Source organism: Onthophagus taurus, chromosome 6, assembly GCF_036711975.1.
Source record: "Onthophagus taurus isolate NC chromosome 6, IU_Otau_3.0, whole genome shotgun sequence".
Classification (NCBI taxonomy): domain Eukaryota; kingdom Metazoa; phylum Arthropoda; class Insecta; order Coleoptera; family Scarabaeidae; genus Onthophagus; species Onthophagus taurus.
Genome location: NC_091971.1, coordinates 3,874,421 through 3,891,925, shown reverse-complemented (window position 1 = coordinate 3,891,925; position 17,505 = coordinate 3,874,421). Strand labels below are relative to the sequence as shown.

The 17,505-nt window shown below is 34.8% G+C and overlaps 1 protein-coding gene across 13 annotated transcripts in view; it reads right to left on the bottom strand.

Moving 5' to 3' along the window:
• Nucleotides 1-17,505, bottom strand: part of LOC111414968 (neural cadherin) — a 286,762-nt gene that overhangs the window by 119,340 nt on the left and 149,917 nt on the right. The gene's annotated exons all lie outside the window — the stretch shown is intronic.

Sequence of the window (17,505 nt, the reverse complement as noted above, 5' to 3'; positions counted from 1 at the left end):
GTGGAAAGCAGTGTTCGTTATAGCTCAATAAAAATATACAACAATCTAGCGCTCAATAACAAATAAAACTAGACTGACACTAGCACTAGAACTAACATTAGACCTATAACTAGACACATTCCATTTAGCCGTGCATCGCAAGATGGCTAAACTTGAAAGTTTCTACTTCGAGGTCTAATGTTAGTTCTAGTTACAGTGGTAGGTAGCGCTAGTTAACATAAGATATCACTATGTTGCACATTTTTATTGCACTAAAACGCATGGCGAACCCAAATGTTTCTAGTTCTAGGTCTAGTGTTAGTCCTAGTTTTACACTAGCGCTATCACCAGAACTAACACAAGACCTAGAACTAGAATCGTTCGGGTTTAGCCGTCTTGAGAGACGTGCGGCTAAATCCGAATGTTTCTAGTTCTCGGTCTAGTGTTAGTTCTAGTTTTGCACTAGCACTCTCACTGGAACTAACACACGACCTAGAACTAGAATCATTCGGGTTTAGCCGTCTTGAGAGACGTGCGGCTAAATCCGAATGTTTCTAGTTCTCGGTCCAGAGTTAGTTCTAGTTTTGCACTAGCACTATTACTAGAACTAACACACGTTCTAGAACTAGAATCATTCGGGTTTAGCCGTCTTGAGAGACATGCGGCTAAACCCAAATGTTTCTAGTTCTTGGTCTAGTGTTAGTTCTAGTTTTGCACTAGCACTCTCACTAGAACTAACACACGACCTATAACTAGAATCATTCGGGTTTAGCCGTCTTGAGAGACGTGCGGCTAAACCCAAATGTTTCTAGTTCTTGGTCTAATGTTAGTTCTAGTGACAGTGCGAGTGTAAAACCAGAAGTAACACTATAACTAGAACTAGAATCATTCAGGTTTAGCTGTGCGTCTCTTAAGATGGAAACTCGGAGTTATCATAAAGACGTCACCTTTTCCAAGTAAAACTTTTCCTTTGCAAAACTACCCAATGCCTGTACTATTAAACTATAATATGTTGCATTTTATGTGGGACAATGCATATAGTATCGTAACCATGGTTACTGTATTCATATATTACGAGTTATATGAAATTCCCGGTATAATAAACTAGCGTTGGGAAATATCAAAAAAAAAAAAAAACGATGTTGCAATATTTGAAAAAAGTGTTCATCTCTTTATTCATCGAATGGAATAAAATTGTTGAGTATCAGGCAATTAAAACACGAATCTCAATCAACTAAAATAACAGATGAATAAATTTCATATATTTTTTTTAGCGAAACTTTTTTTGTGTATATTATAAAAGTATCGATGCAATTTATTTGTATTAATTTAATCCCCCAATTATTTAGATGTATCATAGAGTCATATTTTAAAGTTTAAACCACGTTTTCCTCATTATAATATAGGAATTAGATTAGTCACATAACATCGTCAAGTTCCGAAGTTCAATTACGGCGATCCAAATTTCAATTACGGTAAGCTGTCGCCGAATCGAGATCAGTGGATGTTAATTAATTGTCAGCCGTCGTACGATGACTGGACGTGTCACGTGACGTCCAATCAGACAGGGAATACCACAGCTTCAAAATAGGTAAGGTAAATCGGTTTGTTGACATGAACTTTATTTTACTTCTTTAATTTTAAATATTGGCTCGATGAATATTAGTTATCGGTTTTGATGATAAAGTTTTTCGGAGAAAAGTGGTTGAGAAAATTTTCGCTCGAGCGAGTGGCGCAACTTTTATTAGTCCTAAAAGTAAGGCCACGTCGTTGATTACTAACGGGAAAGTTCGGCTGATTAATTAATAGGGAATTTTCATTAAAGTTTTCATTCGGGAAGAAGAAATTAAGGGTTCAACTAGGAAATTTTAAGGAAAAACATTTTTTATTTGATTTGGTTTCACTAATATAAACACAAAATTTAATTTTAAATTAATTTAGAGAGTTAAAACTGAATTATGAAATATTCCCCGGAAAAATAATCCAGCTTTGTCAAGCAAACACAACATTAATTCGTTAAACTCAAAAAGCTTTTAAAAAGGCAAGGTTTTCGGTAAGTTTAACCAGGAGCAGAAAGAGGAAATAACCGACTAAAACTCAACCTATCCATCCACTCACCGTTGATGATTTTTTTTCTTGCCGAGTCGGTTTGAATAGCAGTGAATCATCCTACTGGATCAGATCCGAACTTTTTTGCATTGTTTATGCGGGTATAAACGTCCAAACGTTGTCCCTAGGCCTTTGAAATAGTGCTCTCGGGGATGGGCAGTAAATGAGAAAAATTGGGGTAAAGCTGTTGAGAGCGTTTCAGGAGGATTTAGCAGGAGCTAACTAACTAAAATTGCACCCAAGCGTTAACACGAATTTACGACTTGATGGCTTTATATGTGTTATTAACTAAACTATCATTTATGGCAACTATATAAATTTTAAAGGATTCTACTTAACTTTCATTAAATACTTAACCCATAATAAACTATTTTAAATGATTACAAAGAAGATTTTTTTAGAAGGTTAATGGACTACAAAAGTGCAATACGTAATCTATATTAACCCAACTCTATCAATTTTTCAGTTACAACTCTATAAAAGCTGAAAACCTCAAAATAGACGGATTTGTCGTTAAGTAGGGTGATAACTCTAAATCTAAAAACAATGGAAGTTTGAATTATGAATACAAATTGTTCCAAATAAACCATAAAGATATAATACATAATCTATGTTAAGCCAATTCTATCCATTTTTTAGTTAGAACCCAATAGTACCGAAATCTCTAAATAGACATATACGCAATTAATATAGGTTGGCAGCTTTAAAACTTGAAATGGTTGAGGTTAGAGTTATGAATAAAAATTGTTCATAATGGACTATAAAATTATAGTACGTAACCTATTTTAACCCAACTCTATCCATTTTTCGGTGAGAATCCTATAAAAGTTGAAAACCTCAAAATGAACGTATTTGTTCTTAATGTGGGGTGATAACTCTAAATCTAAAAACGATGGAAGTTTGAGTTATGAATAAAAATTGTTGCAAATGAACTATAAAATCATATTACATAACCTACTTTAACCTCATTCTATCAATTTTTGAGTTAGAACCTAATAAGTACCGAAATCACTAAATAAACATACATGTTATTAATATAAGGTGGCAACTTTAAAACTTGAAATGGTTGAGCTTCGAGTTATTAATAAAAATTGTTCATAATTGACTATAAAATTATAGTACGTAACCTATTTTAACCCAACTTTAGCAATTTTTCGGTTAGAATCCTATAAAAGTTGAAAACCTGAAAATTAACGTGTTTGTTCTTAATGTGGGGTGATAACTCTAAGTCTAAAAACGATGGAAGTTTGAGTTATGAATAAAAATTGTTGCAAATGAACTTTAAAATCATATTACATAACCTACTTTAACCTAATGCTATCAATTTTTGAGTTAGAACCCAATAAGTACCGAAATCTCAAAATAGACGTATTTCTTATTAATGTAGGGTTGTAACTTTAAAGCTTGAAACGGTTGAGATTTGAGTTGTGAATAAAAATTGTTCATAATAGACTACGAAAATATAATACATAATATATTTTAACCCAACTCCATCATTTTTTTAGTTAGATCCCTATAAATGTTAAAACATCAAATTAGAAAACTCTCTAAAACTGAAAACCATAGAAGTTAGAGTTATAAATAAAAATTGTTCGAAATGAACAACAAAGACATAATGGATAATGTATTCTCATCCAATTATTTAGTTATAACCCAATAAGTTACGAAATCTTATTTCTTTTTAACGTATGGTAGTAACTTTAAAATTTGAAACAATTCAAAAACGAATTATGAATAAAAATTGTTCACAATGGCCTACGAAAATATAATACATAACCTGTTTTAACCCAATCCCATAAAAGATGAAATCTGAAAATATACGTATTTGTCATGAATAATAGGTGGTAACTCAAAAACTAAAAACAATGGAAGTTAGAGTTACGAACAAAACATTGTTTTGAATTAACTATAAATGGATAATGTACAATCCATTTTTACTCAACTCTATCAACATTTTAGTTAGATCCCTATAAAATCCGATATCTCGCAAAAGTCGTATTTGTATATATATTTTTTAATTTGTTTTTATAAAAAAAGGAATTTAAATACACATCAATATCGTCGATTAAAATATTGCAATACGTTTAATCTGTTCTGATTCCTAAAGTAATTTTAACATTTTCAGTTACGTGTTAAATAATCGTCGTAATTCAATATTTAAATAAATATTTTTAAAAGAACACTTATTATCCCTTTATGATATGTGAATTTCAAAAGCTGTCTGTCAACATAGGGGTAGTATTAATATCATGGCACGAATCGAGTTGGTTGTGTGTCATCGATGATGCAATTACGCGTTTAATTATTAAATTTCGCCAACTTTGATGCCGTCGGGTCGGCGTCAAATCCCGTCGGCGTCGCGCGTCTGTCCGCCTCAATCAGCATCGCCATTGTGACCCGATAAGCGAAGGGCTCTGTGTATTTGAAATTATTATCCAAACTTGGAACAACTATGTTTGTTAATTGAATGGGTTCACCGCAGTACACCACTGATAGATAGAGAATATCTACATTATTGCCGGGTGATATTAAACATCGAATTGAGTACCATGAGGGTGTACTTGCAACAATAATTAAAACCGACCTTGTTAATTATTTAAAAATTTTACTTACAGCTTTTTTAAGTCTAAGAGGATTTATGTTGATTACGTACCTGTAATAAAAAAGAAAAAGTTTTAGTAAATTTTATTTAATAAAGTCATAATCAGATTAGAATTGTAGATGATAAAATCCTTGAACTAAAATAGCGATTATGAAAAGAAGCTTAAGGCAAACTAAAATTTTCATTATCCTTTCAAATAAAAAAAAGCAAAAAGTAGAAACCTCATAGTTCATTAAATTAAACAATTTTAGAAAGGAGATTTGTTTGAGTAGTGGAAGTAACATTGAGGTTAATAACCTAATCGGATTTGGGGATTCTTTCAATGTCCCGTTTCGGTATTTTCAGTGTTCAAGTCTACGAGATCTGAAATGCTAATTGAGGGGTGGTGATGCTATTTCGAGGGAGGCGGGCGTGTCGATGTTTTAGTGTCTTGAGGGGTGGTTGGCCGGAGGGCTGCTTTCGGTACTTACTAATTCTATGGACCCCAAATTGGCGGCGTTTATTTGGGTCATAAATCCCGGAAAAACTTGGAAGATAAATTGGGTAATTACAGAGTGATGATAGGAACGAATAAATAAAGAAAAAAGAATTACTTATAACAATAAGAAAATCAAAATGAATTTTTGCTATCTTATAAAGGAAATTGAAAACTTTTCCCAAGTTATATAGCACATTATACAGTGTCCTATCTGTAATTAAAAAATAGGACAAACCAAACTCAATATTGTGCGCTCACCGCAATTTTCAGCATTATTACGAAGCGCACGTCAATCGAACGTCATCTAGTATTCATGACATGACGGTATTCGGTCGCTCATCCAATTCAATCACTTTTTCCGTTTTTACGCCGCCCGGCAGTTTTGCAAATTTTATGAAACAGAAACGCTTGTTTCTTTTTTGTGACGGGGCAAGCTTGAAATATTAATAAAACTTTTCCGCAGCACTCGTTCTTGTATATTGCGACCGTGTACGTGAGCAAAATTCATAATGAAATTTCGCGACATTTTAAAAACATAAATAAACAAATAAAGCATGAAGTCAAAAACATTAACGGAAACACCCACATTTGTCGACGAACAAATCCTCAACATTGAACCACTCCAAATTAACCCAATCTACAACGATAACAATTTCAAAATCCCAAACCCAGAGTAGCTGAAACAATAACCATGCTCCGATTTTGGTACGTAGAGGGTTTAGATTGCGGGGATGAGAGTGGGCGAAAGAGTGGGGGCAATTAAAGCTTCGAATTACGTTGGAGTTATTCGGGGCGCGGCGTTGCGCGTCCAGATTTCGACGCGAAATGCGATTTGCATATGTAGCGTGCCATCGGTGGCGGTCCCTGCGCGCCGAAGAGAATAATAGTTGTCATGACGGTGACAAAAGCGGCTCTAAAGCTCGAGGGGACGGTCGCAAAAAGCCGACCCGTAACTCGTAAACGCGCAACGTCCCCGACGGCGACGCTTGAATTTATATTTGATTATGACGCGCACTTAAATCGGAAATTGGCGGAGGCGAGCTCGACTCGCGCGACGTTTGCTGCCGCTCCCGATGCGGAAACGGAAAACGCCTTCGATTGATTTATACTGTGTGCAAAACAAAACGGGCGGAGATATACAACAGCGTAAAAATCGACACTCGATTTACTGTGTCGGGAGAGACAGAGATGGGTTATGCGTTTAAATCGAGAAGTCGAAGTGTCGATAAAAATATCTGGGGTAGTAGGGTAACGATCAAACTCAGATTTTATTTGCTAGGCCTAAAAATCACTGACGTTAGATTGTAAAAGAAAAATGTTCGTACATATTTTTATTTGTTGCCATTTAAAAGTAATAAAGATTTAAGCAAGATAGATCATAATGATCTATAAAGTATCTATAAAGATGTATCATAAAGGTGGTACCTAATATCAAAGAAAATCTAGAAAAAAGCACTGTGAAGAACTCGTATTGAAGATCTCGATATTGACGCATCTGAGAGCAAAAATGCAAGAGAGCAATATTGTTAAGAATAAAATTTGCTACAACTTTTGTCCTAAAAGTTTTTTTATAACATGCTCCGATTCCCGAATGCTACCATTAACTACTTGTAAAACAACGAAATTCATCAAATTTTCATATTTTCGTATTTTTCTCGATATTGACGCATCTGAGAGCAAAAATGCAAGAGAGCAATATTGTTAAGAATAAAATTTACCACAACTTTTGTTCTAAAAGTTTTTTTCTAACATGCTCCGATTCCCGAATGTTACCATTAACTACTTGTAAAACAACGAAATTCATAAAATTTTCATATTTTAGTATTTTTCTCGATATTGACGCATCCGAGAGCAAAAATGCAAGAGAGTAATATTGTTAAGAATAAAATTTGCTGCAACTTTTGTCCTAAAAGTTTTTTTATAACATGCTCCGATTCCCGAATGTTACCATCAACTACTTCTAAAACAACGAAATTCATAAAATTTTCATAATTTCGTATTTTTCTCGATATTGACGCATCTGAGAGCAAAAATGCAACACAGCAATATTGTTAAGAATAAAATTTGCTGCAACTTTTGTCCTAAAAGTTTTTTTATAACATGCTCCGATTCCCGAATGCTACCATTAACTACTTCTAAAACAGCGAAATTCATTAAACTTTCATATTTTCGTATTTTTCTCGATATTGACGCATCCGAGAGCAAAAATGCAAGAGAGTAATATTGTTAAGAATAAAATTTGCCACAACTTTTGTTTTAAAAGTTTTTTTATAACATGCTCCGATTCCCGAATGCTACCATTAACTACTTCTAAAACAGCGAAATTCATTAAACTTTCATATTTTCGTATTTTTCTCAATGTTGACGCATCTGAGAGCAAAAATGCAAGAGAGCAATATTGTTAAGAATAAAATTTGCCACAACTTTTGTTTTAAAAGTTTTTTTATAATATGCTCCGATTCCCGAATGTTACCATCAACTACTTCTAAAACAACGAAATTCATAAAATTTTCATATTTTAGTATTTTTCTCGATATTGTCGCATCTGAGAGCAAAAATGCAAGAGAGCAATATTGTTAAGAATAAAATTTACTACAACTTTTGTTCTAAAAGTTTTTGTACAACATCCTCCGATTCCCAAGTGTTACCATTAACTTGTAGAACAACGAAATTCATCAAATTTTCATATTTTCGTATTTTTCTCGATATGGAGGCATCTGAGAGCAAAAATGCAAGAGAGCAATATTGTTAAGAATAAAATTTGCTACAACTTTTGTTCTAAAAGTTTTTTTACAACATCCTCCCATTCCCGAGTGTTACCATTAACTACTTGTAAAACAACCAAATTCATCACATTTTCATATTTTCGTATTTTTCTCGATATTGACGCATCTGAGAGCAAAAATGCAAGAATGTGTTCTTGAAGAGTAACAAATTATATATACAATGAGTGTACACAATCCAGTTTTGGCAATGGAATAAGAAAGTTACACGTTCACAACTGGCTAACGCTGAGTAGCAATTAAAACTAGAACTAACACTAGACTTAGAACTAGCAACATTCTCAAACTTTCTAGTTCTAGGTCTAGTGTTAGTTCTAGTGCCGCGCGTCTGAAGACGCATGGCTAAACCCGAATGTTTCTAGTTCTAGGTCTAGTGTTAGTTCAATAAAAATATGTAGCATTGTGATATCTAGCGCTACATAGCACTGTCAGTAGAACTAGCATTAGACCTAGTAGAGTTGTAGAACAACGAAATTCATCATATTTTCGCATCATTATATAGTTACAATAAAAAAGATGTAAGAAAGAACTCGTTTGTCGGGTTGGTCTTAACAGAATTAAATCCAAGTTGGTGGCATCCGCGAATAATAGGGGGATTTGTGGTTAGCACCCCAACGTTCGGAAGCTGACCGTCTCCGCTGAACAGAATTCGATAAGGAGATTTATTGCGCGATAAGTGTGCCGGGTTTAAAACTTCCAAGGCGGATATAGACACTTCTAAAAGTAGCTGGGGAATTTGTAGGAGCAGAACTATTATTGATTTGGGATACTGCATTACTCCCTTCTATAATGGCATTATCCTGTCGCTTCAGATGGTGGTTTTTCCGGGAAAGGATTATTTTGCCTCAAGAAAACTTTAATTAATTAAACTTGAAACGAAACTCAATACCAAGTAATTTAATAACCAGTTAATAATTTCGAGTATTGTGATTGTTAATTTAGCTAAAAGCACAGCTCCTTTAAAGTCATTTTGAATTGTCTTGACATTCATAACATAGCAACACCTTTCCACGATGTTTCATTATATCGCGACGACAACGGATGTTGCCCTCCAAACCGAAACGAGAACGCGAATTACGAAGGCACTTGCGAAAATAGGCCACTAAATCTCTCATCTTCAGTGCCGGGATTCATTACTCACGTCACGAAATTCCTCCGTGATATATAGGTCGGCAAAGTTCGGGATAATCAGCTGCTTAAGACAACCCAGTTCGGAAACTCGGCGAGAATTATTAATTTGGTACGCATTAATTAAACCGAAAAAGGAAATTGTGTGTCTGGTTTGGTTTCGACTTTGCGGGCCACGTTTTGCCCATTTACTCTAACTCGTTCGTTTTAATTTGTGTTAGCGCAAAATAAACACGAATTAAGCGTTGCACTCCTGAATACTTCATCGCCCCGACTCGTAAACCTGAAAACTCCCTCTCATTTCCGCTTTAGTACGTAGCAAAACAAATTAAGACTCCGAAACTCTTAGGATGCAGGCCTTCGTTTCCGCTTGTTTTACACCTGGCGCGTGGCTGAATTTCGGAAGTACAGCTTGCAACTTTCGAACAAAGGAGCTGTTGTTGTTGTTGTCGTTCTAGATTCGACAACGTTATGGTTTCACGGGTGTCCTCCTTATAGCTTAAACGACGTATGAAACGATCACCACCGATCGTTTAATCCGTGAATTTCACCGAGAACGAACAACGCTGCTCTTGTTGACAGAATACCTCGGAGATTACGCCCCCGATGTTCTCTAAGCCTATAGCATAATCACCGATTGCTGTTTCCCGAAGCACGTGTCTCACTCCTCTGTGAAATGTACACTTTGTACTAATACGAGAGATTTGTATCTGCAAACTTCACACAACCAAAACCAGATAGTTTGAATAGTATAACCAAAAGCTTAAACACTGTAATTAGAGATGTTAATCTAATTTAAATAAAAAGAAAAAGCATCTAGAGAATTTTAAATAACATAAATTATTAACCAATTTCTTCCATTTATTTATAACTGAAATAAAAATTACTTTCTATCTTTTACAGAAACACGATCTTGTGTGCAAGCATCTTTAATTCTTGAATGGAATAAGAATAAATTTTCATATTTTCGTATTTTTCTCGATATTGACGCATCTGAGATCAAAAATGCAAGAGAGCAATATTGTTAAGAATAAAATTTGCCACAACTTTTGTTCTAAAAGTTTTTTTATAACATGCTCCGATTTCCGAGTGTTACCATTAACTACTTCTAAAACAATGAAATTCATCAAATTTTCATAATTTCTTATTTTTCTCAATATTGACCCATCTGACAGTAAAAATGCAAGAGAGCAATATTGTTAAGAATAAAATTTGCTACAACTTTTGTTCTAAAAGTCCTTTTATAACATGCCCCGATTCCCGAGTGTTACCATTGACAACTTGTAAAACAACGAAATTCACAAAATTTTTATATTTTCGTATTTCTCTCGATATTGACGCATCTGAGAGCAAAAATGCAAGAGTATGTTTTTGAAGAGTAACAAATGATATATACAATGAGTGTACAGAATCCAGTTTTGGCAATGGAATAAGAAAGTTACACGTTCACAACAATCTAGAGACGTGCGGCTAAACCCGAATAATTCTAGTTCTAGGTCTAGTGTTAATTTTACTTTTTATTCGATAAAAATACACAACTATCTAGCATTCTGTATTTTCTTGTAACCAAAAAATTGTATTTGAAAGATTTTTTGTTCTTTCTTATTCCCGCGGAGACTACTTAGGTGCAAGGAAAGAATATTTTTCATTTTATCCCACCGAAACAGAGAACTTCTACTTATTTCTCTATTACGTATTCGGTCGGCGCTCAACGGAGAAACAGGTTTTTGTTGCAATTGGTGGCAGTGCGCGTGACGCAAATAAATCTCACGGAGTTTGGAGAGCTTTTATGGAGCGTAATTTGCGCCGAGGACCACTTGCTCCCGGTTTTGTTTATTTTACAATGGCACAAAAGGATCGCGGCGTATACGCAAAAGTGGAAAATTCGCTTTTCCCCTTATTTGGGATCCTTATTTAATGGAAAAGCCTATACATATGAAAAAGAAAACTGTTCAAAAAGATACGAAAGCGTGAAAAATTTTTTACGCGTTCCATTTATTTCTAGTACTTGATCGATAAGTTTTAATAATGCGAAATAATGGAAGAACAATTCAAAGGGAAAAAATTCCATACCACAAAACCCAGCTCCTTCGTTAACGGTTTTAATCCAGGTTTCCACCGTAACGGTGGAACTATTTTAATTGAACCGAAAGACCTTTTTGGCATCGCATTTACTCACCACTGCCAGATGAATCAGCGCAAATGTAGACCTGACCTTTTCTTCCATATACTACACGATTTTTTAAACCCTCTTTTGAAATCGAAACCTTTTAACATTAAAAAACTTAATTTTTTATATCAATGCATTTAACAGATCTCTCTAAGAATAAATTTATCAAAGCTTTTAGCAAAGCTTTTATCTTATTTAAGAGATTTTTTTCGAATACTATTTATTAAAACTTTAGACAATGTCATTTTAAAACAAAAAAAACTTCCAAACAGTTTTTGTTTCAGAAACGAAACGTCAGTATGGCGATAGTTTCGAAAAATAACTTCACCAATAAATATAAAATGCCGTCGAGACACGTTCGAAGGAAAAACTCGTGGTCGACATTGACAGGTCACTTTTTATCACGAAAATTTCTCCCGATAAAGACGTCCGACGCGAATAATGTCTGAAAATTAATGACCGGCATAGAATCTTTTAAACAAAAAAATCCCTTACGAACTTCTCGAAACAAAGAAGCCCTCCTTCCGTCGTTCCAAAGTAAATACGCGTCCTCTTTGTCGGAAGTAGAGGGCGTATTTTGCGATGACCGCAACTCGGCTTACCCACTCCCACCGAAGTTTCAGCACACAGTCGACGTAGATAACTTTCAGCGGACAGGTCTCTCCTGAAAAAGTTTCTGTCCGCTGAAGTTACCCGAGGCGATAGCGCGTTACATCGTTTGTAATGAAACGCTTTGAATACTAAGTGACCCGTTTTTTTTTAACGTACCAACTTTGTTAAGTCGCAAATAACCTATTTTTTAAAAACGATTTTTAACCTTACAATTTTTACCATGAAAATGAGGCTGTTAACGTTTAATTCCATTAGGAGTTAATTGACACGTCGACAGCAGAAATTAAAATTGATTTTCTAAATTTTTTTTTAGTACCAACGTTTAATACAATAGAAATTCAAATAATAGATTGATTTATTATTATTAATTTTCAATCAACATTTCTTAAAGATCAATTATAGTTTGTATTTCCTAATATCTCATTTAATTTAGTCACTTTATAATCCATAGTAGTATCCAGTCTTCTTCCAGCTGCATCTAGTCTTATACCAACAGTGTTAAAGTGTTTTGCAAGCCGTACTTAGTCTTCTGCAAGCATTAGCTAGTCTTTTGCCAACACTCTCTACATTTCTTCAACCAGTCTTCTCAAAATGATATTTAGTTTTCTGCCGATACTATAAATTTTTCTGCAAACAATGTCTAGCTTTTGCTGATATTATCTAGATTCCTGGAGGCAGTACTTTTAATCACCTGAAAACAATAGCTAGTCTTTTGAAAACAGTATCTAGTCTTATGTAAAAACTTTTTAGCAGTATTAAGCCTTTGATTAGTAGCATTTATCGTTCCATTAGCAGTACCCAATCCTCTCCCAGCCGTATCTAGTTTTCTACGGCACTTAGTAGTCTTCTAAAAGCAGTAAATAGTTCTTTGCTTCATTATTTTGCCTTCCGCCAAAAGTATATAGTCTTCTGGAAGCATTAATTACTCTCCTCCAGGCAACTCGAGACAACATCTAATCCTTCATTAGCAATATATAGACTTCAGCAAGAATTATCTACTTTTCTGCAAATATTAAGTTGATTTCTGCAAGTAGCACCTAATCCTTGATTAGTGACATTCTTCTGCCACCATTATCCAGCCTTTTTCCGTATCAAGCAGTAACAGCAATACACAACATCAAGTATCTAAGTGTAGTATAGATTATTATTATGTATTCTGACTAGTAATACGTTATTTTTTCACATCAATTGTAATTGGAGGTGCTAAAGTTAAGACACATATATTAAAAAAAACTTAAAAGTAAGCAAATGTTTTGTATTCAAATAAGTAAAACATAAACCAACTTTTGTTAAAATTCGTTTGTCATTCTCATTGTACGGGTTGACACTTGCACACTTATAAAAAAAAAGAAACAACTAACTACGTTTGTTTCACCCTCCGTTGGACAAGTTGTCGCTGGCGTGGTGCCCGTGTTATAAGCTTCCATCAACCGACGCTAGAGTTCGCGTCAAACGCCGCGAACCGGTCAAGGCAACCACGATATATCGAAAACTATACGGAAACGTTCGCTGAACGAGAAATAATTTTGTGCTAATTGAGTTTCAACTCACTAAATTAATAAATAAAATTGAAATTTAATTTTCAACATCACTTCAACAATTTATATTCGTTATATTAGTGGATGTGAGAAGAAAAGTTATAAAAGATTTAGAATAAAAACCTTTTTTTCATTTTTGACAGAATGATTTCCAATTTACTTCTCAATGGAGTGGTGCGATAAATCAACGATTAAAACCTGAATTCCAATTTGGGACTAATAGAATTATAAACCTGCATTGCTGCAAGCTGCTGGAAGTGCAATTGATACCGGATTGGACACGCTAACGAAATTATCACTTGAAAAGGAGAAGTTATAGCGGCATTTTGAGTTTCGGAATATTAGGTATGTAGTTTTAATTTATTTCGTTTTAATGTTATTCAATTTCAATTTGTTTCTGATAATAAAGATTGTATCGAAATATACTTGACGTCTCTTTTTGGATAAAGTGAGAATATGAGATAGAGTTTAAACTTGGATCCTTTTACCAACAACAAAGATGAGGGTGGGTTCGTATAAGGGCGCAAATATGTGTTTATATGCAAAAAATGTGTGGCGTGTGGCGACTTTATTATAATTTTTTCACCGAAGCGACCGGAGGATGTGGTTCCACTCTCATGCGACAGAATATATTATCCTTCACTGAAAGCTTCGACGGCGGCGTTCCGAATAAATTTCTTCAACGGAATTCCTCCGTAATGCATATATGGAAATTTTTTGGAACAAACTAGTGTATACGTTGGGAAATGTGTCCCAAAAGCCATATTTAGGTGTTACCATAAAAATAAATTAGCGAAATTCCGCGAGTAATTTATTTTATTATAATTTACCATATCCATTGTGATAACGTATAGGGTCGCAAATAATTATAATATCGCAATGGTGCGTACACTGTCCACGCTTCGTGGAACCTCAGTAAATATTTGACGTGTGAAATTGGAAATCCGGGTGCAAAAACCCATACGCATATTATACACTAATAATTTAATTGTTTGGACGTTATTTATGAGTTACTCGCGGTGGAAATCAATTTAATATCACATTGCGTAATTTTATTTCACAAAGCTCGACTTTTTCAAAATGAGCTTCGTCTAAGTTTCTCTAGGTTTCAGTTGACCTAGTAAAGATGCCAACTCGGCACGATCCGTAACGGATTCACATAAAAAAAGGAAACCAGTTCGTTAAAAAATAATAAAGACGTTGAAAACTCGACGTTTATTCTAACGTTATAATTGAATTCGTACTTTTACGATACGGTTATGTAGTAAAATCGGGCAATGTAGTTGTCGTTTATGGCGGCGGCGATAAATAGGAAAAAAATTGTTTGTGTGTTTTATTTTCCTTTTTTCTTTACTATCTACGAAACGTTCCTTTGAATTACATCCTATTTTTGGGAATCTTTTATGACGGTTTTAAACCAAGAAGTTAAACTTATTATTTTTGTCTTCTGGAAGCAGTATCGAATCAAAATGTCAAAAGTATGTTGCAAGCAGCACCACGTATCTACATTAAACTTCCAGAACGTCTCATTCTAAACCGAATTGGTGATAAGATTACAGAGAGCTGCATGGATCAGGTTCTAAGCCTTATAACTTATATCGAGGTTGGCTTTCAGAACCGGGAGAAGACATCTTACGTCTCTGTGGATCAAACAGCGGCTGTATGGAGGGAAGGACTGCTCTTTAAGTTCCTAAGGCTAATCCCTTGTCAGACACTGGGCTTGCTGCTGAATAATATGCTTTATGACAGAAATATTAAATAACAGACTACTGCAGCGATCTGTCCTAACATTGTTCCTTCATCGTCTCTTTGGCCTTCCTCTTGATCGACTGCCCTCTGGTGTTTGAGTGACTACCATACACGCCACTCTCTCTGCCGGCGTTCTACACAGGCTTTAATCCACGTTGATCCTACCTGTAGTTCTCTTATCTCGCAGTTCATTAATTATTGTCTCCATCTTCCCAGGTTTGTATCATATTTTGCCTTATATATCCTTCATAAGATCTTTTTTTCAAACTGTTGAGTGTCCATGTTTCAGATCCATGTCTTACTACAGGACGTATGAGCGTCTTGTACTGCCTTTTTTAGTTTGCCGGATACTATTAGCATCAAAATTGGTGTACGCAGATGTTTTGGCCCTCGCTGTGAGCCATATCACTACGAATTCTGACCAGCGATCTGATTGTATGGGGGAGTATTATAGAAAACGGAGATTGATTTCACCTCAATAATAAAGAGGCCACGCCTTAGTTGGACATTCGGCTTGCTTCAATAATAATCCTAAACCTAACCCAAACCAACCCAACCTCACATACCTCTCACACCCAAAAAAAATCAACAGCTAAACTATGTACAAAAAACAATATCGTCCAAAGCACGTGATATGGGTCTTCCAATTTTTATTTATGCCATACCAACTCTTGCTTTTCATTTGCCCAAAATTGATTTGTAATTCTTCAGAAACCTCGGTAATAAAATCTTTTAGTAAACGACATCCTGTTCGTTGGACGATTCGTATTCAGCAAACGGTGGATAAATGAACCACCAGCACAGTATACCGGTAGAACGAGGTTCGCGGTTGAAATTACGACCACGCCGAGCGTCCCGGACTTTATCTATCGGCGAATTTAAATTCAATTCCTGTAACGTAAGAACATAAATCTTGCGAATTTTTCGACCTGCAGCGGAGGCCGTCTCCGAAGCGGACAGCAGGGAGATTGACTGGATCTTAATTGTTTTCCGTTTTCCGGCTCGTTCGTCCGAACCTCACCGGAGGTTTATCTCGGATAATACGTCTTTCTTTGTGCGCTCGGAAAAATCCCGTGATCTCGCTCTGACACTGTCAATGGTTGGATGTAAGAGGAACTGGTAGATTAGGTAACCCCCTTATACGTAGTAGTAATAAAGGATTCGTGCTTTTCTTATTTAACTATTTTTTTTTTTCATCTTTCACGAAAAAGATTGGTAAGTCGAGTATATAACTTTTATTATCAAAACGTGAAATTGAGATCTATTTTGCTGAAGGAAATAACGCAACCGGAGAAAACCGCTGTATTTTTCCCCCGGTAACTATATGAGGTGGGTCATAAAACAAGGCCCCGCGAATGAAATTACGTACGCGACACTCGTTTTTTGTGGCCGCTTTTATTTTTTTTTTCGTGTCTTGTACATGAACGTTTGGAATGGCGAGATAACGACACGTTACAACCTTTATAAACATTAATGGGTGGGTAGTATTTTCCGCTCTTCGCCAGGAAAATCGTCCGCTAAATGATTCCTTGTTTACCTCTTACTTTATATTTTTACAAAATAATATTCCTCCCCACATTTTTAACAAAATAAATTACTTACATGTGTTTAATGATATGTTAAGGAAAAATATAAGAACAGAAACACTGAAATGTAGGATTTACTTGGAAAATATAGTTATGCAGCCGTAGATGATAAAATCATTTAAAAATTTCCCACCGCTGTATCCGCTTCTCTACCATACCCAGGATCCTAAACTTTTCCCATATATCAACGGTGAGTTTGGAGAACAAACACGGTTGGTTGGTTTAACTAGATATCTATTACAGAAACGCTTTATGAAATACTTTTTCCACCGAATTTTATTACGAATTCCAGTTATCTGGCTTCATCTGGGTTTTAAACAAGTTTTAATTTTATACAATTAAAAATAAGCGAGAAATTTGATTAATTACACCTTTACACTCTTAAAAACTTTACATAAATAAAACACCAAAAATATTGTAATTAATCAAAAAATCGTTCGACTACAAATTTAACCACTTTGAGTTAATTGCTTTTTAGTCTATTTTTCTAATCATTATGAGTGGCCAAAATAAAGCTAATATAATAGACAATTTATGAAACTCTCTTCAATACATTTCTATTGTATTCTCAGGCAATGTATTGCATTATGTATGTCCCTATATATACTACATTAAATGAGCTAAACAAAGCATTCTAGTAGCAGAATCATTATAAAAGTTATACAAAATTTCTGTTTGCTAGTAGAAAACTACTTGCTACTTACAGAAAATTAGTTACTAAATACAGAAGACTAGATATTGTGATGTTTTACTTGTGTGTTTTTACACAAG